Source organism: Centruroides vittatus, unplaced genomic scaffold (assembly GCF_030686945.1).
Source record: "Centruroides vittatus isolate TY-2023 unplaced genomic scaffold, ASM3068694v2 contig_1863, whole genome shotgun sequence".
NCBI lineage: Eukaryota > Metazoa > Arthropoda > Arachnida > Scorpiones > Buthidae > Centruroides > Centruroides vittatus.
In genome coordinates this window covers 483,784-509,481 of record NW_027121147.1, presented here as the reverse complement: position 1 = coordinate 509,481, position 25,698 = coordinate 483,784, and the positions used below count along the sequence as shown (strand labels likewise).

General features: G+C 26.6%; 1 protein-coding gene across 6 annotated transcripts in view; it reads left to right on the top strand.

The window, feature by feature from the left end:
* The window catches only part of LOC136970000 (homeotic protein ultrabithorax-like), a 92,248-nt gene that overhangs the window by 15,633 nt on the left and 50,917 nt on the right, over positions 1–25,698 (top strand). For 4 of the 6 annotated variants that reach the window (XR_010879914.1, XR_010879915.1, XR_010879918.1 and 1 more), the window contains exon 1: positions 23,697–24,099. The exons of the other annotated variants lie outside the window; for them this stretch is intronic. The gene's annotated coding sequence lies outside the window, so the exon portion shown is untranslated. Of the gene's footprint in view, positions 1–23,696; positions 24,100–25,698 lie in introns of those variants that run through there. 6 annotated transcript variants of the gene reach the window in all.

Below are 25,698 nucleotides of genomic sequence, written 5' to 3'. Positions count from 1 at the left end.
ATTGCTTGCAACAGTTCGAGTAGTTACTGGTCCAAGTTCTTGTTTAGAAATTAAGAAACTTGGAATTACTTAATCAGCTGTTTGTTTCCACATTCATATATTTTACTGAGAAACATCTAAATTGGTCATAGCTTATTCTAGGATCTATAAGTGACACTTAAGTAAAGAAATAACTGTTTCCAGGTGAAATTAACGATAGAAGATACAAGGATAAGAAGCGAAGCAATCGCCAGAATGGGAAACATTTCTTCTTGTCTCGTGGGAACACGAAGTTTGTTAGGTTAAACTGTCGATCTGAGACTCTCAGAGGCCATGTACTGAAAGTGCTTCACTAAATTCCAAGACGTAGAAATGGAACTTCTTTCTTTTCAGTTTTACCTCCCTCGATTCCGTTCTCGAGAGAGAGTCCAGGATAAGGTCACCCAATTGGTACCCAGGGAAGGAGTTTTGTCCATTCTATCCGAATTTTTTCGAAATGTTACCAAACTACGTTTTCAAAATATACAGTATTTCCTTCCCACATACCATAATTGTCAGTAATAACTATAAATTTTTGCGGATAAAATGTTATGCCGAATTTGAACTTTTTATATGAAAAATAACCATTATAAGAATTTTTTTTATTCTATTATTTATAAATATAATTTAATTTATATATAATTTATTCTATTGCTTATCAAAATCAAATTATTTAATGTTCTCAAGTTTTTTTATTTTTTACAATGTGTATCAGCAAACAAAATCTCTCCGCTGTGTTTGTAAGATTATCATCATATTTATTAGAAAAAAAGTGAAAACTCTAGCCAACTAAACGCATTCCTTTTGCAATATATAAATAGTTTTGAGTATTTTTATGGCCATAAATCATTAGAAAGTGCTTAACATTCTTAAACTAGCGACTTCACACAACAGTCATTTCGTTTGTTTCTTGAAATTCCATTTTTAATCTCTCATTTTCCAAAATCCAATAAAATAAACAGACTTAAACATGGATTATTTATATAATGCTACTTAGATCCTATTTTTATTTATTTGATTCAGATTCAGTTACATTTTTTTTTTTTTACATAGAAGCTACATAGAACATCTTCGGGAAATAGAGATAATATTTACATCAAAACGTGTAAAAAAAACAATAATTTTCAATTTTAAAACGATTTATATAATAATTTTTCGTTAAATTTTTCCAAAAAATAAAATGAAACAGCTATTTAAAATCTAGCATTCTTAATATCTTTGTTAATCATTCTGTGAATGTTATATATTATTTAGTTGGGTCACCAATAGTCAGACAGGCAGCGTGACGCTCTAGAAGCTATCCTTTGTTATGTAAATGACCAGCAAAGCTTTTATGAGGCTCAGGAGAGATCTATCTCCTGACCGACCAATAAGGATTTTCCTTACAGTCACCAGACTCCACTCATCTGTCACCATCCTTCACACTCATTCCTGTTTATTCTTTACGCAGGGGAAAAGACAAATCTCTGTTGTTTCGTTTAGATTTAACATCTGTTACTTTTCTATTAATAAACTAGAATTTTGAATATCTTCTTTAGGGTAAAAGTTTAAAATAATAAGTTTTGTATATAGGAAACGAAGAGAGGATGAAATAATTAAATAGGTTGTGATAATAGATGTATTAATTATAATTACTCGTAGACTCATCCTGTACTTTAATAATAATAATAATAATAAGCTTCATTTGTTACAGTTTAAAATGTTTAAGTTGTAGCAAATGAAGTTTAATCTTCACTTAAACAGTAAATCTGAATTTAATTGATTTAAAACTGTAAAAAAGAATTAATTTGTATATTTGTTTATGAAGTAAATTAGTATAGAGAATTTTTAATGGTTTATTATTTTAGTTTTTCTTTATTAAATAATCATAACAATTTAATTAGATTTGTTTCTAATGTGTTTTTTTGTACACAAACATCTTTCTTTTAGTTTAATTAAATATCTTTAATGAAGTTGAACAATGTAAGACAAACGTTTCGAATTGAGACATGATATGATTAGAAGAGACCAACGTGATTACAAACAACCTCTTTATGGCGGTCATCATCGAACTGCACACCTTCAGCTCTCCTCTTATCCAAAGTGTTTGAGAGTTCTTCATTCTTTCTCACATACTATTTCGTTGCCACAGCAACGTCACGAAGACATCGAATACCCTCCACGAATAACAGGTTCTTGTTTACCAACGAAATTGAACAATTGAAGTCTGTATTTATGACCTATTTGAGCTTGAAAGCTATTTCACTCATACAGTCGTCGTCATTTTCTCTCTCTTTCTCTTTTCCATCTAACAAAAGGAGGATAGACGAATACGTATAAAATCTATTGGAAATCGACAGTAAGTCATTTACGCTTAATAAATTGCCACGATGGCACATTACATCGTATCCAATCAACTGGCCAAATGCTTCAATTTTTCTCCGCCAGAGGGCGACAGGGATATAGCATCTTCGGATTTCACTTTTCCTCCCTCAGATAACAATCTTCGTTGATAATTTATGAGTAATAAATATTTAAAGGGATTTTATTTTATGAACAGTAAAGTGTTTTTTTCTTACTCGATTCTATAACATCTCTCTTTAATCCTGATTTATTGTTACTATGTATTTTACAGTATATAAAATGCATAGAAAATAATAATAAAATAAGAATTTTAATTGTTACTATATCGTTATCGTTTTCAAAACTGTTTTCTTCCATGCAGATGTTTATTAAATTTCCAAAAAAAAAAAAAAAAAAAATTATAAAACGTACAATTGTTTTTACAGAAATAAAAATCTTAACGAAAAAACTAATTAACGCTTACGAAATTAATACTTTGATAATGTCTGTGCATGTGTAGTCCTATAAAAATGAAAACCAGTTTTTAATTGTGTTGCCTAATAGATATATTCGGCTGTTCAGATAAGTTTAAGATAAAAATATTTCCTTTCTGATATAAAACCTGAATTTTATATTACAAATAATACTTTAAATACCTACAATTTGATCTGTTTATACATAATTTTTTTATATATAAAAATTTCTTAGTATAGTGCTTATAAAAATATATGTCTCATGAAAAATCAAACTGATCATCAACTCAATAAGTTTTACTTAATATTATTAAGAAACGTGCCTCTTCGATAGTTTATATATTCTAAGTTTAGGTATTCTATATTATTAAGAATTATAAAAAATATTTCTTTAAATAAAATAACATAATTCTTAGATGTGATTATTTGTTTTGCATTCACGTTCAAGCTTCGCTCAGAGGTGGAGCTACACAAGTATATTCGAAGTAACGACCAATCACATTGTTTGAATTCTGCAAAATCTGTACTTTTCGCTTTAAATTAAAAATACAACTGAAACTATTCGCTTTGTTACTATTATAAAAATTATATTAATTCCAATAATATATCTAACTTTTACGTTTTTATTAAAATGTACAGACGTCTTATTGATGCGATATATTTTAGCGCCGAAACTTAAACCCGCTGTGTAAAGTTTATATGTTTACTAAAAAAATAAGACTGCTGAAATCACATCCGTTTTTAAAATTAAGATGTTAGATAATAACTTTTGATAAAAAGAAGTGTCAAGTGGTTTAGTTAAAAGATCACTGACATAGTAAGTGATCTTTTAACTAAACCACTGGCAGAAGTCTGGCAAAAGAAAACAGGTAAAATAATTTCAAATTCTCACAAAAATATGTTCTAGAATGAATTTATATCGCCTGTCAGTATGCTTTGAAGTATAAAAATAACCGATTAATAAAATAATCCATTATTATGTTGTTATTTATAAACCGAGATAAAAATATAATTAAGCCTATTAAAATTGTTTACATCTCTGTTTATTTTCAAACCCTTTTATTCAATTAAAGGTAGAATTAAATCATGTAATTGTTATTTTCATTTAACTATAAATTGTGCATATAAAAATATAAAAAAGTTAATATTTAAAACTTGGTTAGTTTAGTTTAATTTCATAAGGGGAAAACTAAATCAAAATTATGGTATTTTTAATATGCTTATATTTTTAGCTTATATTTTTAGCTTATATTTTTAAAATGTTATAAATAGAAAACACTTTAAATTTCTTAGTTTTCTTCTTTTATTCTCACATATTAAATCGACTGCTACAAATATATTGCTCATTTACACTGAAAAATATTTTTCTCACATCTAGGCCTGCGTTTTCGGCTTTATTGAAGCCATCATCAGCTATTTAGAAAGGGAACGGTTACATATTCGAAAATAGAATAGTACAACTTTCTACAACAGAATATTTTGAAATTTACATTTATTAAATTTTCTGTTGTAAAAAGTTGCATTCTACTTTTTAATATGTAACTATCTCATTTTTTTAAATGGCTAATGATGGTTCCAAAAAGCCGAAAACGTTTCTATAAAAATAAAAATTTTCGGTTGCCTTAATCAAGCAACACGTCTGTGAGTTTAAGATATACCGAAAAATCCATAGTTTAAAATAAGTTAAAATAAAATTGTTTCATATAATATTTGTTAATCAATAAAATATTTTAAAAATCAGACAATAATCTATGTAGAAAAATAGAGATAGCATGTTAGAAAGTATAATTTGTGAAAGTAGGATTAGAAAGTAAAATTTATGCAAACTCAAATAATTTATAAGTTTGCATAAATTGTATAACAATCTGTCAACTTTTAGATGATTTTGTAATGATGATTTAGTGTAAACTATATTTTAGTAGTTTGTTTTATCATAGCTTGCTGAAAACAAATAATAACTTTGTAATATTAAAAACTATACATGCATATGTATTATTTATTTTCAATACGTTTATACCTAGAAATTTCTGTTCATAAATGCATTTTATTATTATTATTATCATTTTATATAAATAAGTTATATGTTGATTTTTCAATTTGAATTTAAAAACATATTTTCTTCTTATCGTTAATAACAGATTTATAATTTGATAGATGAGCGTACTGTACATATTTTTTGCATTATTAGTTACATACATAATTTAGCAGCTAAAAATGTACAGTAAATTATCAGTTGATAAGCTATGCTTATGATATTCGAGATTAAATATTCTGTATGATAAAGTATAAGAATTTTTCAATGTAACCAACGAAAAGATAAAGTGAAACTTGCAAAGAAGAGACCAAATAAACCATTCTGTATGTGCTATCTTTTATCTCGGTTGGTGGCTATGACTTTTTTCCTCTTTCAAGATTTGTGATCTTCGTTTGCTAAACAGGCTTCCTGTCAATTGTCCCGGAACTTGTTTCTGGTTGGGGTACCTAAGACCTCAGGAGTAGTGATTGCAAAATATGACATTCTCTTGCCCTTTCATAACCTCTGCCTCCTTTTTTTCTGCTCAGAGATCTGTTTTAAATCCTATTTACCATAGTTTGCAGGATTGGTGGATTGACCTATTAACCTTTGGAAATTCTTGTCTCTATTAAAACCGTAATTCCAATTTCCATCATTGTTGTTTGAAGAATTGTGAAGTAATCATTGATTTTCAAATTTTACTTTATTTCTAATTTAAACTGCATTGAATACTTTATTATACGGTACATTTAAGATATTATATAACTAATTATTTGAATTTATGCTACTTATTTTTTTAATTTTATTATTCTACAATATACTTTACAATAGCCTATGTTTATGCAATACATTTTAAAGTTTTATATGTTAATGTTAAACCCTAGTAAGAATAAATCTACATTTTATTATATGTTTAATATGGCATTCATTTTATAGGCAGCTTTAGGTCTTGTCATAGGCCAATGTTAGTAGTTTCGAGCCTCATGATGTATCAACAAGCAGAGCAAGTTTACTATTTAAAGAATTTAAATAATCTAAACAGATGTAAGTTTAAATTATCTTTATAAAATGAAAAATTATTATTATTATTATTATTTATGCTTTTGATTTTAAATCGGCAATACTTTTAACTCTTCTAGACAATTCGATGTCTGTTTTTATACGAATCTGGTGAAATTCAGAAAACTAAAAGCAGAACAATCTTTATTTATTTCTCTTCGTAAATAAGGTTATAGGAGGGAGCGGTCAGGGAAGTTTAGAGACGTCCCCTGTAGCTGGCGGGTTGTCCACTGCCCGTCATAAAGTAATCCCCGCCTTTGATGCTCTTCAATCTTTTGTTTCCCTGCCATCTGTAATGAGAAATGTCGGCTAGAACGTTAAAGGAAATGTCAAAAGAACACGATATACGTCGACTATAGATCTTGCTTCTCCCTTGGTTGCATCGATCTGTCCCCAAGTTCAGACCTGAACACAAGCGAGTCAGACAATGGCTGACAATGCATTTTGGTCTGGCTTACGTCTTTAACTGAAATTCCATACAAAAAATATGACAAGATGTCATAAGCGGATAAGGCATCAGCTGTATTTATTTTGAATAACGGCATTCTTTTCTTTATTTGAGTCATTCGGATATGATTGATCTACTTAAGTTATTGATCTAATAACAAAAGATATATATTAGAATCGTGATTGATTTCGCAATATGTTCAATTATAACGATCATTTATTTATTCTTGTTCGGCCTATTTAATATTCTCAAATAAAATATTAAATGCCTTGAATGTAAAGAAATGCAATCAATCTTAACTTAAATAGAATGTTAAGAATAATCTAATTAAATTTTCTTAAACTAATAATTTTAGTAAACGTAGATTTATGTGTTTTACATTTTAGAAGTTTAAAAAATGAATAAACTAAAAGTTTTTTGTGTTAATATAAAAATACAATTGATCGATTCGAAAATTAAGTTGTATGAAATTAATTGGAAATCAAAACGTAAGCTTCAGGGATCATAGCCGAGAAGCTTAGGCTATATCCTCAATATTTTGTTTTTAAATTATTAGGCCTTTATTTTATTTTACATTGTATACATAAGCTAGAATATGTCTATTTAAGTCTCGTCTTCTTTTTAATATAAAAGTATTTCTACACTATATAGCATAGGCCTAAATAAACTACAGTATTTGTAAACTACAGTCTAAATGTTTCACGGTTTAATACTTATTATTTGAATTATTAAAGATGGAATATACATCAAACTGTGTACAGATCTAGAATAATGTTGGAGTAATGGCGTGTTTAATATTCTCATATCTAAGCAGCCTGTAGTCCGATATAAAATAATTATAACTTTTAAGTTACATTATATTTATTCTATTTATTTTAGCACATTCAAAACTTAGGTAAACTCTCATAAATTTCTACGTTACTTTAAGTTGCATGCAAATAATCATAAAATATGAAGCGGTACTATAAATTCGAAAACAAAATCTAAAAATTCTAAGTATAGAACTAATGATTAATTACAGATAAATTTGATTAAGCTAACAAGCAAAATTTATTCTTAAAAATAAATTATAAACTTGTTTTCAAGGTTAATATTTAAAAAAAAAGGTAGAAATTCTTAGCTGATAGCATACATCAAGCTTCACGGATGAGCATATATTTTGGTTTTTACGTTTATTTTTGTAGTACGCATCTTCCATATTAAGTAGTTAATTTAAAAACATTTTATTTTTTATATAAATGAATAAAGTATTAAACCATATTACTTCATTTAAAACATTTTATTTGCAATCGGCGTTTTGATTATAATAGAGAAGTTGGTGTCAGTATTTTCCCATCGTATTTCTCGGATATATTAATTACAATTTATCACGCTAATAAAATTATTATTAAATTCAAATTTAGTAAAAATATACTTGAAAGGATTTTAATTCACTTTAACTTCAGCTCGATTTGAATCTTCTCATAGGACTTTTTTAAATTAAATTTTTGTTTAACGTTTAGTATTAAGTTGGTTGCCGATAGTGTTTAGTAGGCCTAGGATGTTAACAAAAAAATTTATAAATTCATCTGTAGTTAGCATCAGTTAAGATTTTTCCAATGCAGTACACATTAATTGATGCTGTTTTCATCACTACATTTTATTTTATTTAAATTCAAACAAAAAAATAATAATAACAGATTTTTGCATTTGAAATTTTAATTTGTTTGTTCAATTAACATACTAAATCTTTAGAATTACAAAGGAATTTAAATTGGTCCTAAAGTACGGATGGTAAATGTAGTTTCTTGTAAAAACCCTTTAATAAATAAGATCATTACCAGCTTTAAGATGCTAAATTCAAATAGTAAAATCATGCGTATTGCTTACTTAAGAATATGAAGAGGGAAAAAAAGGTCGATCTTAGATAATGTTCATTTGGTGTGTAATATGTTGATGCAGTTTGGCATGAGTTGTGACGATGTTACTTCGTCGGACGCCAAACAAGAGGCAACCATCCTTCCGCCAAGCATTCGGCCGTCGTTGTCGGCTTTATCGGAGAGTTGTGCTACTCTGGCTAGAGACAAGAGACCTGATTTAATGCTAGCAACGTCTCATTATCGCCATATTTACGGCCTTGAGTCTGCCGTACGTTAGTTTTGATAATAGCGCATTACCTCGCTAGCTATCTTTCCGAGAGGATAGGGGTGGTCAATTGTCATTCCCTCTCTCTCTATTGTTTTCAGTTGACTCTTATTCAATAGTTGGCATGTGTAATTTTGGCTAAAATACGAATGACTCTAAATCATCATTTGGACGTTTTTGAATTTTCATTCAATATCCAGTACATTAACGAATATGCTTTAAGTCTCGTTGATACCTTCATATATATCCAGTGAACGAGAAAGTTTTAAATAAACACGAAAATCGAATTAAAAAAGTACAGATTAAAATCGAAATTCTTCAGCATTTATTATCAACATTAAAGATAATAAATTGTTTTAAAATCTGTTATTAGTCTAACAAAACTTAATAATTTAGTAAGCTTTAGATTTTCATTTTCTAAGATTAAATATAGAGAAAATAAATGATCGATGAAACTTTAAATTTAGTTTTAATTATATAAGCTTAATATAAATAAAAATTACAAGTCCTAATTATTAAATTTAGTATTTATATCTCGAAACATTCGTCTAATACTGGTTAAAACTGACGTTATTACTATAAACTTCTATAGACAAATTCAAATATTTAATTCTTATATTAACTCTACGGCTATCGATAATTTACATTTTCATAGACTATGATAGCGTTTACAACACGATTTATTTCCTAATTAAACAGTTTAATTTTATCGAAAATATAATTAAAATAACACATTAACAATGCAAAAGTTAAGCAAGGTTACTTTTTTCTGGTTTTTTCTTATCTTAGCACGTATCCTTAATACATTTAAGACTTTTTATATTTTATATAAATTTTCATTTCACTGTAGTTTGCATAAAAATAAAAATGGCAAATATTCTGATTTTTTTGAATAAGAAAAGTAAGTTATAGGATTAATTCCCGTCGCAATTATATATTCTTTTGATGAAAAGCAACCGTTCGTTATTTCTTAGACAATGCTGCAAGAAAAGAAGACTTCTCGGATGGTAATAATTCCTCCTTTCTATCATAAGAATGCAGCCGCTTCTAAGATCCTCTAGAGACGTGTGTTGAATGCGATTGCATGCTGCTGCTTTCCGATCGAAGGGCGAATACTCTAGGAACTTTTGACGGATGCAACGAACCAAAACTGATTTAAACTCAAATTGCGCGTGTTTTCCTCTGATTTATTAAGTTTTACCTTTTGAATGTATAGAAAATGGGATTTTTATCGTTTATAAACCCGAAAGTAGATAAAATATATGACATATCTTAAAATGAAAGGCAAAATTTATCTTAAAGAACTAGATTTTAACGGTCATAAGTATACAAACTGTTATTAATACATTTAATAATTTTTTTATAATAGGCCTATATGTATTAAACTATAATTAAATAAATTTATAATTATAAAATGCCTAATTTAAGAGTTAACCGCTTGTTTTAGTAATTAGAATATATACTATAATAGTGATTATCGTACAGCACATAAATTTATTCGATTTAAATTTGTAATTATTATGAATTTACTAGCGTGTTAAATTGGCTTTAAAATAATTACAGAAAACAATAAATAGGAATATATAGAAAAGATATTAATTAAAATATAATAATAATATACTCTGCTGAAGGCCTAAGATCAGCTTTTGCCATAAAGTCAAATATTAAATCTGGTTTTAAATCTTAGCTCCAAAAAACATCCTCTACATAAAAGGCATAAAATATATTTATATAATTAGATTAAGCTCAATGAAAAACCTAGACGATATTTAAATTTGCGTTAGTAATTTATATAAATTATTTATCTGCATTCAAGTATCGATAACATATTTAAAAAACGAATTATTACTTTGTTTTTATACTGTACAATAAATTACTTTATTAATGTTATACAAGTAAATTAATACCTATTGGCTGCATTGTAGTTCTTAGATTTATCTTTATAATTATATTTAATTAAGTTAATATCATTTACTTATAAATTAGGTAGGCATAAGTTAACCTAACTTAAATTTTAAATAGGCCTCACAACTAAAGAAAGAGAACTGGAAGGATACTTGTTATGAATTGAAGAAAGCTTGACTTAATAAATATAACTAATGGAAAGATTACTATTTATTAGTTATAACTATTTTCTCAAATGAAGAAATTATCTTTCATTATTTACGATTAATGTTTTAAATTTAATTCTGGAAATCTTTTCTTCTTTAAATAAATTTTATTGGAAACTCGAGTAAAATCGAAATCTTAACTATTTTCCTGCAAAATTGGTCATTTATATTTAAAGATTTGAATGTAATTTACCTATTTAGTATGAAATAAGTCTTAAAACGGTTACGGTTAAAAGAAAGAATAGATTTATTCCAACAAACGACTAGATTTTGCGATTCCGCCGGAAGCATTGAGAGAAAGAGTAGGTATTTCACACATCTTAACCTTCGGGCACATATCCTTAATGTCTCTTTCGATAGGTTCCTACATTTCCAGTCTCCCTCTTTTCGCCATCCCTTTTATCTACATGAAAGGAAGAGTTACCAGTCTCGAGTAAAGCTACAACGAAAATCCATATATAAAAAAAGAGAGAGAGAGAGAGATAGAAGTTTTCTAAGTTTCGAAACCGACTTCCGGACACCATATTCCTAGCAGTCGTTTTCGTCTGAGGATTGACTAAGTTAACGACTTTCTGTATCATAAATCGGTTTGCAACGGTTCCACATCGTCTACCATGCACGCACTAGAAAAGACCGCGTTAATTTACGAAACCAGTGAAAGTCTCTCTTCTAGGATTTCGTTCTTTTTATTATTTATTTATTTTTCTTTTTTTCCTGTCAACGAATTCCCTCTTAATAACATCTAAATGGTTCCCCTACTAGCTTTTTCAGTCTGTGATTGCTCAGTTGAAGGATTTCGGTTTCTCTATTCTGCCACGAATAGCTGTTCCTCTCCCCCTATTTTTGCATATATGCTGTTTGAACCGTAGTATATCGAAGTCTACGTGTTTGATTTATACATTGAAAATACTACCTGATAGCGATTCTTTATTCCTTAAGATATATAGCCGAAAAGTTTTCATAACTTCAACCTTCCTAAAACAGCTTAATCCTACGTAGCACCAGGACTACGGGGAGATATTAAGGATAAAAAGTTTCTGTAAATATGGGCCTATGGGCTTCTTATTTTCAAAATGTATAAATATTTTTCTTACTCAAATACAAAATATTCTTGAATTTAAAAACGTAAAGTAAGTTATTTATAAAGATAAAAAGTAGTTCTAATTAATGTTTTTATGCGAATTTAACATATGAAATAATATTTTACTAAATATTTTTATTTTTTAATAATTCTTTTGCTTGTAATTGATGTTAGATATACAATTTTTTTTCATTTTTTATCCTCTACTAGAAATTAAACACAATTTTGTATACAAGTAAACTCAAATTTTCTACTTTATTTAATTAGTAAATATTTTTGTGCTTACATCTAATTATTTTAGTGTATCTAAAATAAACTGTCTACAAAATTTATCCTTAAAATTAAATTTTTTCATTATCCTGATATGTAAATTAATTTAGAAATGCAAAATAAATTACAAACACAATAAAAATATGTTGATAATTCAAATATATTCCAAGTAAAATATTTATTTCAAGCTTAAATGAACATAACAATAATACAAATACTGCAAATTAAACTTTTATATTTGTTTAAATATGATTAAATTATTAAAATAATCGGTACAAACATAGGCCTATATAAAATGACTAATTATGACTGAATTCCGGATAATTTGATACAGCTTCGTAATAACAAGTAACAAAGATAGCTAGAATTTAAGAGAGATATTTATAAATATTGTTACAGAAAAGATAACATACTTAAATTTTTGATGTTAATTTAGATAAAAGTTTTAGATAACATTTTCTATGAATGTAACTTAATCAAGTTTAAGAGTTTTCTTATTTTTATATTTAATATACTTCAGAGATACGATGAGTTTGATTAAATTAAGATAAAAGTAATTGTTGCTTATTATTACCATTAACAAAATTATAAACGAGAAATATAAATTTATTGCTTATCTGATAAGCAAGAAAGAAATTTTTACAATATGCAGTAAACATTTGATTTAGAAGACCCCGATTTAACGGATTTCGGATTTAAAGGACAAAAAATTTGTCCTATAGGAAAAATTTAAAACCTTTTTATTCGCGAATAATGTCAGACAATAGGCTGAATTAAAAATTAATCAGTATAAATTACTCACTGTACAGTACAGTACTGTAATTCCACACTTCTTTCCTCAATTATCCGTTAAATCGAAGGTTTACTATACTTAAATATTTACTATAATAAAATTAAAATATAACAATTGTAATTAATATTAACAACACTTATATTTATACTTTTAAAATATATTTAATAGCTTATAATATTTTACATAGTTTAGTTTATATTTCTTAATGTATTTGACGTAGAGAGAGGCCCGTAAGTACTGTATCTAATATCTAAGAATGTTTAAGGTTAATAGAAATTAAACTAAATTTTTAGACTAAATTTAGTGAAAGTACTGTACATTAATTTGTAATAGTGAAAAACAATTACAAATTAATATATTAAATATTCTTATATTCAATTTATGTTTTTAATTAATGTTTATTACATAAAATGACTATTATCGCATATTTTATGTTTTTATCTTTATCAAAATAATAATAAACATCTAAACATTAATATTTAATGCATTTTTAAGTATTAAAACACATTTTAATCTACTTTATCGCATTTATTGGTGTTTAAATGTTACTAAATCCGATAAAATAGACTAAAATTTTGGCTTTTTTACACCATTTCAAAGTATTGCAGGAAGGCAGCTGCACACATTCTAACACATTTAATGAAATTTGATATTATTTTAATAAGTTACTTTATTTTTTCTAATTTATTTTTATTTTGAAAGATTTAATTTTATCGGTTCTATAGAAAAATAAATAAATATATTCTATATACGAATCGGTGAAATATATGCGGAAACTATTAGCCATTCTGGCGACTCTTAATGTATAACGAGAGCGAAAACGGGGAGTTTGACTGAGTAAGCACATAAATTATAATATTTCTATACATTCGGAAAGAAAAATTTCAAAAATTGTGAATCAAAATGTGTACTCCATTTGCAAGCTTTCATTTTTCTATCATTTCAGGGTTTGAGTCAAAAAAAGAAATACAAATTTGCATAAAAATTTGTTTCCAGATCGCAAAGCTTTCAACTTATTCTCAATATTTTAATTTTAAAGTCGCATAAATCACGGTACAAAAGAAACACGATGTTACGAATGTAGACATTTTACTGGTTGTATTATTAACCATAATGTAATATAATGCATAATTAAATTAAAGCTTAATCTAGCATACGTTTTAGATTTAAAGAGTAATGAAGCAACAATCCAAAAATGTGACGTTTTTTAAAAGTAAACACTCTTTAAATTCCTAAATTAATATAATTTTAAAGTACTGTACGTAATATTTTAATTTACATTGGTTTGAATATATTTATATCTGCGAAACTTTCTGCTGAAACGTTGCCAGAGGCAGGAGCATCCTGGTAACAAAAGGATAACACACTCGTTAAACTTATCTCTTCGGCACTCTTCTAGTACCTCATTCGTTAACATAAATTTTCAAATCGGAACGAAAACGACGGATATCCCCTTCGGACACTAATCTACAGACCAAAATTTCCGTCCGATTCTCTTTTCTCCGCCTTACTGCACTTCCGAAAGCTGGAGGATGAAGCTGAGACCAACCTCAGGCCATCAGCATCACTCATGTTCCATCCGAGGCACAAACAAACACACTTCAGTTAGAATGTAACGTACGACTCCGGACGGGGCAGCACATTATCAGATTGTTGGTCCGCCTTAGTCAGTCGTATTTCTCAACCAGAATCTTATTTACAGCCTCGGGCTTCTTGTATACAGCTACCAAAGACGCGATGCAGCAATATCCACACATCACAAGAACTGTAATAGCTAGACCCCCACCCATAGCCTACCATATAAGGCAAGGAAGAAAAGGAAAAAAAAAGGAGTGAAAATCCGGATCAATTTCGTCTGTTGTTCCCAGGCGAGTTATTGTGATCGAAAATTTACTTCACTTTCTCTCGGGGATAGTTTACGGTATCGGTTCCGTGCCACTAATTCACACTCCATCCCGTCGATTCGTGGCAGCTTCAGCCGGCAGCACTGTATGAGATAAATACGACGAATTTTCCATTTCTCTCGAGCATTGGTGGCATCATCCGACGCCTTCTCTTCAAATTTATGAATGCTTCCTATGCTGACTGCAGTCCTTTTAATCTGCGAACCACCAGAATGAGAAAGATTCACGAATAACAATTACGCTGTTTCCAATGCAGCGTTGTTTGTAATGTCAATGTTAGATATTCTTTCCTATACAGATAATATTTTGCAAAATGGTTTAATTCCCGTGTGTATCCTTTCTTTTTTCCTCTTATGTCCCGTTTTACATTTAGAAAGTTCGCTTGGAAATGGATCGAATATTCTTTTTTCATATTTATATCACAAGATACTACTTATTCTGAGAAATACCTTCTTCTTATGGGTTAGTATCAACATCCGAATTCAGCTAGACTACTAGCATAAATAGAATTATAATTAGTAAACGAATATTAAAAATGATGCAATTTACTTATAAAAAGATATTTTATAAATGTTCTAAATATGATGTTATGCGGCGTAAACAAATCGATGAAATGTAGGATACTGGAGAGTTAATCTAACTCTACCACCAATTTAATATGTAAATTATTTATAATTTTAAAAAAGAAAATCTGAATTTTAAATACTTAAGACTTTATTCAAATTTCCACTAACAATTTTTTTCAGTTAGAATATTGAATATTGATTTTTGTACTACACAAGTTTAAAAATGTCTTTCTTATAACTGCATCAGTTATATTCCACTCATTTAAGTTTTAATAATTTAAATGCTATGACATTCTGTTTCTTTATTTCTATAGCTATACAATAATGTAAATTTTAACTTTCCTTCGAACGTTACAACACTTTAGACTTTTTTTTAAATGAAAGATATATGTACTGTACTATGTGGGCCAAATATTTCATATGTAAAATAAAAAGATTTAAATTATGTCTTTTGTAATTAAATCTAGAGGCTTGTTTTTGTGCTATAATTGATACTGCATAACTGAAAAGTTATGCAGTATCAATTGTTATTTTACAATTCTTTTTTCGTTATGAAAAGATGAAAGTCATGGCCTTCACGTGTCAATTGTTAAGTTTATGACGTGTATTTAACAAATAAGTATTTTTATTGCACTCATAAAAAGAGACCTAACTGTGTGCTTCCTGTAATATAAAGATGTTAAAGCATTTAGACAGAACTAACCATTCACTTAAAAAATCATTAAATCTAAGTTTTTCCTTTTTTTCCATATGAAAAAAACTAAATAATTTAAATAGCTTCATTAAGAAAATAATTTTAAGCAGATTTTTTTTATAACATTATAATAGCAAGGAAGTAACAATATCTTTGAATTTATTAACATAATATCAAAGACATAAAACAGTATTCTTAGTTAAAAATGAATTTTTACTTGCCCGAATGCCAAATTTACATAAAATATGGATTTTATAAAATTCATTTTTGATAAAATCAGATAAATAATCAAATTAGAATAATTATATTTCCTTAAAATTTAATTTGATCATATAAAACAACTTGTTATCTTAATATCTAGATTAGAAATTTACGAAAAAGGTTTATAGATTTTATAATGTTACTTCTGTGTTTATATATGATATTTCTACCTGAAAAAATAAAATATTTAAGAAATTGTTTCGCTAGTCCAACATAAATTCTTCACTTTTCTTTGTTTTTTTTTTAAATGTTTACTTGCTAAGATTATAATAATTGAATATATATAATATACTAAAATTCTTATTAAAGACAGCTAAAAAAATTCGTTCTATTGAAATTTTTGTTTTTCTTATGCGTATCACGTTTATATTAAACGTGAACTACTTGAGTGATTATTAATTAGGTTAATGTAACCCTTGATGCCAAGATGGCGGCTCGTCTCTGATTCCAGCAAGGAAACAGTGGGACGCACGTTCTAACTTAACCTATTCTAATAAATTACCATAATTATTAGCAACCAAATTATTAGAATAGGTTAGGTTAGAACGTGCGTCCCACTGTTTCCTTGCTGGAATCGGAGACGAGCCGCCATCTTCGCACCAAGGGTTACATTAACCATTAATTATTTATACTAAAACTTTTAAATAAATTAAAAATTAAATTTCTACTTGTTTTTTTAAATTTAGTTATAGAATGTACAGATATACGGAATGTGTATAGATTCATCTATACATATTCCGTATATTCTCCATATTTCTTACAAGTTAGTATTTGGTGTATTTACATTATAACTAAAAGTTATATATTATAATACTGCGATTATACCAAGATATGACAATACTATTTAGATTTATATAGTTATAACTAGGTGTTAAATTCCTGTAGGACCTTTAAATGTAATTCTGAGAATAGGCGAACATACTGACTGACGGACGAACAGAACGAACGGACAGAAAAACGAATCCTGTTTATATGTTATAAAGACCTAAACAAATGAGTATATTACTTGGCTATTTAGATCTTTATGTATCAATATAGTGTGCTTTTTTCGTATTCTTTATAGTCAAAACGTTTTGAAATTTGAAAATTGCGGAATAATCAAAATTTCATATTCACCGATAATAAATCTATTAGTTTTTTAATCTTCTAATTTTAAAATTAATATGTAACAAGCATATTGCATTAGAAAATTATCAAGCTTTTCATTTCTCAAATTACTCTTTAAACATTAATTTAAATTTATTCTGTATTATACAAATTAATATAAAATAATTATATAATTAGGCAAAATGTCTTTCATTTTATTTACATAATAAGAATAATAATAATATACTCATGAAGAAGGAATAAGATCTAAGAAATTTCAAATATTAAATTCTTTAACCTACTATATCTATAGGTTACTATATTTTATAATGGCCTATATTACAGAATATAGATTTTATAATATTACACTAATAATATAAAATCTTTATTCTATAATATTAACATTAGAATATTTTATTCTATAGTAATAACAACATAGTACTGTAGCAAAAGTCAATCTACAATACTGTATTGTTTGCTACAATATTGTCTACAATTAAAATAATTTACACAAAATTTTGCTAGCAAACCTACGTTAATTTTATTAACTAATAGTCTAATTAATATCTATATTTAAAATACAATACAAACAACATTATAACAACTTTTCATTATATTGAAAAAAAGCTTTTAATATATTAATAAATAAATTTCGTACGGAACTTAAATATTTTGATAAAATTAGCTAAAATAAAATCTCGAACACAGCTTAATAATAAAAAGTTAAAGAAGAATTCGTATACTTAGTTTTAACAAAAGATTTAGTACTTATGCTAAAGCGATTAATTTTAGAAACATTTTATGAACTGAGAATAGGCCTTTATGTTTATCAGTTAGTTTTATCTTTAAGCAATGTTAACATTTCAATCACGTAAATGTAGACATAAATTAACACGGTACTAACATCCTGATTTGTGTTACCTAACTAGTAAGCCAATAGGAATATTGTAGACATATTTACGACCGTAATGATAAGTTCTGTCATCTGTTCAAGATTTCAAGTTCATCACAAATTGCTTAAAAATTACATAGACACAAATTAACAGTGAAATAAATTCGTTACAAATATTATATAATAGGTTTTAATGCAAAATCAAGCAGCCTATTAATTAAAGTTTCTTAGAAAAGTAAGAATGTATCTAATTTTTATTTGATAAATTAGTATTATGCTGCAAGCTTAAAACACAATTTTAATTAATATTGCTGTAATTAAATTAAATTTACATTATAATTGAGTGTTATCCAAGGGTAAAGTTTAAATATTTTACTATGGAAGTAGCCAGTTCAAATATTTTGACGTGCAAGTTTACGTAAGGTTTATTTAATCAAAACAATTCAATGGAAAGTAGAGAGATTATGCTTTAAATTCTTTATGATTTATTCCGTCTATATTATTATTATGAAAGCAAAAATTGCAAATTGAATTAAGTTACGATTACATATTTATTTTTACTTTGTAAACCATTTTTTTGAAGAATATGAGTTCAAACAGGCCTGCCTAAAAGGTTTTAAGAATTTAAATTTAGATTAGTCATTTTAAATAGGGCCAACGATAAGATATTAGCTTAAAATGTTTGCTTTAATTTCTGAAATTTCGATAAGAAAATAACTACGTTATTAAATAAATTTCTTCGATGATATGTTAATTAAAGGTCTAGGACTAGTTTGAAAAGCATTGAACATTTGATAATTTGTTACGATTAGATAAATTTATAGGTCTAGGCCTTTTTTGGAACGTTAAGCATTTTTGATAATTTGTTACACTTAGATAACAAGAATTTAACGAATTTCTTACATAAAACATGTTTTTTTTTGTGCCTGAAGACACTAGCGAAATTTTTCTGAGAAGTAGAATAAGACAACTTCATTCTTATAAGAGGCAAAAATATTTTATAACAGTCAAAATTTTACTATAAAATTTCATTATTCATAAAGAATTCATAACAATATACATTTTCACATTTTAACTGCAATTTTCACAATAATATTTATGTAAAGAATTACTATTAGTTCATTTTCTTTGTTAGTAGTGTACTTAATAAATATAATACTTTACTTGGCTAATATTTAGTTCTGTATGTTAAAAACAAGTTTACTTAAGAATAAATTTTGATTTTAATAAACTTATTTTATAAAATTATCATTTTATCATTCAATTTTTTATTAAAATATTTTAAAAATAGGCCTACATACTACGTTAAAATGAAACTATTTTTATTTTAAATCAAAATTTCGAATGATCTTACTTTATAGATTATGCTTATAAATTAAATCGGTAAATTAATATATAAAATTCTATAAACAACATTTAATATAATAATAATTAATGAAAACAGTAAATAGCGTAAATCGTATTAAGATTGGTATTTAAAAATTATTAAGCTCATTTCGTAGACAAAAATGTATACTAACATCACTATGCCTTGGCTGTAGGCCTAAGTTACAGAATGATTTATATTATTTGTACAGTATATTAAGATACAAAGGATACATAATGGCTTGCATATAGACCTAGAGATATAAATGGTATGGACATACATAGATTTTAAATAGAAGCCTATTTATATATCTTAGTTTTTGATATAAGTAGCCTAATATGGCAGCTTACAATCTTAAAATTTAATACTAATTTACTACTATAATTAATGAATAATATTGACCTTTAAGAAGTTGATTAGAAATTCGGGTGAATAGTGAAAACTACATTATTTCTATGATTATTGTGAATTACTAGACATCTATAGAAACATTTATAAATTAAGGCATTAAAGTAAGTGTCTAACTCTGCAAATTACAATTAAACTAAAATATAAATTATCCGATTACACATTAATTAGAATCCTAAAGTTTCCTAACTGGCTTTAAAAAATCTCGAGTTATAGCTAAAATGAAAATTTATACTTTGATAATACTAAAATTAATTTGGTAATTTTTAAAGACAATTTTAGATTATATTTTTAAATAATTAGGACGAGTTATTTTGGAATTTAAATAAGAAAAATTACTTTTAAATAAGTTAAATTTTAAGATCGTTTAAAACAATATCTTTACACAATTTTCATGGAATAATTTTAATAAATATTAAAGTATAGGAAAGAAATGTTTTGAATATATTTTCTAATTAGTAGTTTTACATTAAACAAAAAATTAATCAATATTTCCACTTTTTTAATATATTTTTTTAAGTAAGAAGCAGAAATGCAGAACAATTACTGAATTTTTAAGATGTTTGAATGTTAAACAATTAAAAACATCGAGTCAATTTGAAAAAAAAAAGAATTGATCGGATTCTTGGCTTTTAATTCCCTTATAAACAAATATAATCTTTTTTATTCTTTGCGTTAGACATTAGTTCAGAGGATTGCAGAGGCGAGCAAACATAAACAGAACAAACGAGTTCATTTCTTCCAGAAAATTTCTCAATTAGAAAACCAAAAGATATGTTTGCATTAAAACACTTTATATTACGAAACGACAAAATATCTCTTGCGATCTTACGTTAACTCATTCTGTTTAATCACTCTTTTGTGTGACTTCCTTTGTTTCTAAGAAAGAAAATTGTTTTGAATAAAGAAAACTAATTTGATTGCTTCCAGTCTAATATTATCTTTTTTTTTTTTTTTTCGTTTTCTTTATCTGGTTCTTTGCTAGTGGTGAATATTTTATTCCATTCTAATGAGATTTTATCCAAGTGGAAGAACATTTTTCTATTGATTAAACTAAGAAAAATTGGTTAAGTTTTAAACAAAACCTTAACTTTTTTTTGTTTTGTTTTGTTAATGTCGGTTATCTACAATATAAAATTATAAAATATTGATTATTTGGAAAATTATAATTTAATTCATAAAAATATTACTTACAAAATATACATCTGTTTAATTTTAAATAACAAAAATGAATAGACTTCAATCTAATTTAAAACTTTCTCATTCAAGTTTTGGAATATTATTTCAAAATTAATCTTTAATTAGTCGATTTATATAGGTTATAATTATCTAAATCTTATATAATATTGAGGAAGATACAACAGAAAGTATAATTTAAAATTTTCAATTATCTCAGGATAAACACAGAAACAACAAAATAACGAAATTCACTGAGCTGATATTCCTCTTCCTCTGTTAAAATTAATGTAGAAATTGGAATCCATACTGAAATTTTACGCAAAATTCCAAGATTTATAATATTTTACAACGCTAAACATATGAAACATACCTATGGCTTCCATTTCCCTCTATTTTCCTATTCTTTTCATATTTAACTTAAAAATGAAATAGAATCTTCTACTTTAATTTGAAAAAAATTCGATTCTAAACGACACATTTTAATAAAATTCTCAATTAATCGCTAGGAATGGTAGCAAGCCTGTTTTCAGTATTTTTATTTTTGCACAGTAAGATATATATATATACACTACGAAGTAACTGTTTCTATAAATAATGCTAAAAACGTTTGATATGAAACGTTTTATATAATGCGTTTGTTGAAAATATTTTGAAACGTTTTTGGAATTTCTCTTTTTGAAAATTTATTTATTATAACTTTAAATTTTGTATATATTAAATAATTGCATATGAAAATTAATTTACACATGAAAAGAACATCATCGTAACATCCTAACTGCATTGCCATTACTAGTGATACATATTTTCTCAATAGATTTCAGAGAAGAAACTATAAAAATTTCAAAAAGGTAATTTTATTTTCAACGAATTTTACGTTATCATATATAATAATTATTCTAATATTACTTTAAAGCTTACAAATTTAATATTAATAATAAAAGAATTATTATTCATCTAATTATTATTCTACAATATATCTGTGGTACGGTCATTGTAAACAAGTTCAGTGAAACTAGCTCATAACATTGCCTGGAAAGAATAAAATATTTTAAATTCTCAGTATTTAAATTGTAATTCGATATATTATTTTAAAAAGTCTTATAATTGTTTTCAAATAGTTATATGAAAGAGTCTAACCAAGTCTACTGCTTCTTACAACTGTTTTAACTCAACTATTAAGTCCTAATTAATAAAAAAACAAGTAAACTGGTCATACAGAATACGAACTGATTTGATTATTATAATAAAGTTAACTTTACAATAATTGCATTTAATATCACAATAGTCAAAAAAGTATAAAATCAAATCTAAGGTAAACGCAAGGAATTGTATTTTTGTTGAATTAAACAGCAAAATATAAGTTAGTTTAATAGCATGAATGTAAAATATAAAATCTTGTGTATAAAATATCTAATTACAAGTATAAGTATAATGTTATACAATTACGTAACTAAGGATCTATAATTAAACAATTGCAGGTTTCTGAAAAGTTATTTTTATTTGTCACGCATTTTCAGTTTCCCCCTTTTTATTTTTTTTTTTAAATTTTAATCTTATCATTTAGACATTTGTAAATTATAATGCTTTTTGTATACAAGTTATTTGTGTGTATTTAAGCTCTTAGGCACGATTAACGGTGATATTTTTCATAAATTCGATAAATTTATGATACTTTTCGTATGTTGTTCAGGATTTTTTTAAATGTTTGTAATGTAATACTGTATATTCGAATTATGAATATTCAGAAATAATTTTCTTTCTAGTCAATCGAAATAGATGAAGTTTTGTAACAGTAATCAAATATTTTTATTTAGGCCTATCTCAAAATGAGTGATTTTTAATAATTCATTTGTTTTGTAGGCCTGTTGGCATAACACACACGACAAATTTATCAAAGTTTTATAGTTTATATATCTAAATATTCAATTTTATTTACTTGAATGATTTTTGAATGTTAAGTTAAAGCCTATTAAGTAAACATTAAGAATTATCAAATCTTCATGAATCTTGAAATGAATATGAAGAAAATAAAACATTTCCTTTAATTTTAAATCATATTTAATTTTAAAAAAAAATGTGTTTTTGTTAGAATATGTTAAACTAATAAGGAAATATATTGTTACTGAATATTGTGATATGATTCGAATAAGATGTAGTTTGCTGTTATTTAATTGAATGTATCTTAGTTAAACCAATGGAAGTGAAGAGAAGTTAAGATATAAATATCATATACAGGATATATATATCATATATATATTTATATATATATACAAGCACGGTACCTTACTAGAAAATTTCATATAGAAGATCCTAAATTTGAACTGGATGATGATGTCGTCTTCTGTACAAAATGCATTCACTTTTTAAAACCTTGTGTAAAAGATGCGTCAGGTCAATTTCTACTTGATGTCGTCATTACTAACGTCATTCTTAGTGCATATCACCCAGGGCTGTACTGTTGAACATGACACCGCCCATTTTGCAACACCAACATTTTCATTGCTCATGTAAATGGGTGACGTCACAAATCTCTACCTGGAAGTAATGGCCGCAATTTTGCCATTCGATTTTAAATTTTTAGTCGCTGTCTTAATGTCTGACAGTTGTATGTTTAAGAATTGATTCAAGACAAGGTATATTTCTTAAGATGGACCAACAACTGAGAAAGGTGTAAAATATATTCTCCTTACAAAATCTATCCTTTAACGACAACCTTCTCTATTCTCATTGGCTACTTACTCAACATGGCGTCAACTGATGTCCAACCCGCATTGAAGCGAACCAATGGGATTGTGCTCCTCTGACCATGATGGCTGCCATCAAGTATAGCTTTATTTCTTGCAAGACCGTTCAGAAGTTAAGTTTTTATTTGATGAGATGTTGCATAAGACAAGCCTTGCGTTCTTTAAACCTCTACTGTACGGGTACTCGATAGGTATCACAGATCTCGCCATATTCCGAGACCAGCACCAGAACAAACAAGACGTAGCCGAAGAAGCCGAAGACATCCAATCCCAGCGGACCGTAGAGGTAAGAATGTCACAGGTGTCCGTAGGTGCCAATGCAGCGATAACTGGATGAACATAGTAGAATTCTAAATATTAATTTTTCAATAAGAAAATCCACGGTTATCAATCATTTCGGTGAAGTTATCAATTTTCTCAAATTGATACCTTGAAAATTTTGAATATGAATGAAAGATAAACTAAAACAAAGCGTAAGCAATGTAAATTAAACCAATATCAAGGCCTACAACGAAGGATAAAGCACTTGCAAAGCGTAACATTTAAGCTAAAGCCGCTGAATAAACTTCTTTCATTGCTGTTTTCAAAAATTCAAGAAAATTCAGTCACGTATTGCAATAGAACCACAATCTAAAAATAGTTGTGGGTTACTAATTATAGAATGTATAACACATTGCACAAGATTAGGAGATTAGTTATCAGATCTACAGCAGCATTACGGAAGTGTTAGGGCCTAACCCTTAGAAGTATCAGTTCGCATTTGCAGCGTAAACAAAATTTACTTATATTTATAAATATGTATGTAATTATTCATATTTAAAGTTGAGTTTTTATAATTTTGTAACAGAATATATGGCGTTTATCTACCTGTGAATCTAAACATGTTTCAACTGCAAGGTTTGTTTACTTAACAGCAATTATGATTACTTTGTAACGTTTAGAAGATGTAAAGTTTAAAATTTTATAAACCTATTTATAAATTGATAAATTGCTATTAAGTTTTAATTATTTTGGTATTTTAAATATAATTTCTTAATAATTATTAATTCAATTAAATATATACAGTTTTCTAGACTTAAACTACAAATTAGCTAAATCTAACCAATTTTTATCATAATTATTTCATGTTAAACGTATTTTTTGTTTAATATCAAATATTAATTGAAGTTTGTGTTAAATTTAACCATTTTAAAATAAATTTTATATAATTATTGTTGATTACTTCTTGAATCTTCATTACCGTCGTAGGCTATCTGAAAAATGAACCGAAAGTTTAGGCCCTTAAAAATATATCAATATAATAAAGAAAAACATACGTTTTTATAAATTTCATTTATAAGAAGTATTTTACAAAAATAAAAATAAGTAAATTCATTAATGTTACCATTAGACTATTCAAAAGTCTACGTAGACGTGGTTCAGGCCTGTTTATAAGCAAAACTTTTGGCCTAATTAACTAAAATAGCCATCTGAATAGCAGAAATTCACATGAAAAACAGGAAAATAAACATTTATTTGACTTTTTAAAATGAATTTGTGTACAAATGAAAAAAGTAATCGAAAATTTCATTCATAATACAAACTTATTTCTATTTTCAGTTATATACTTACGATATTTTATTCTTTAGCATAATATTTAGATAAAGATGTCAATATATTTGGCTTCTTGAACATTGCATAAGCTTATACAATATTTCTTCATCCAGTTGATAATGGATTTCCTTTTCCATCTGCCGACATATTTCAATTTAATATTTTCGTTGTAACTATAAAAAAATAAATAAAACCAATAAAGTAAGAAAGTGTACATATATTTTCATAATAATTTTAATATAGTTCGTTTTCATGAAAGGATTTCACAATGTCAGCCTATATCTAAAGATTA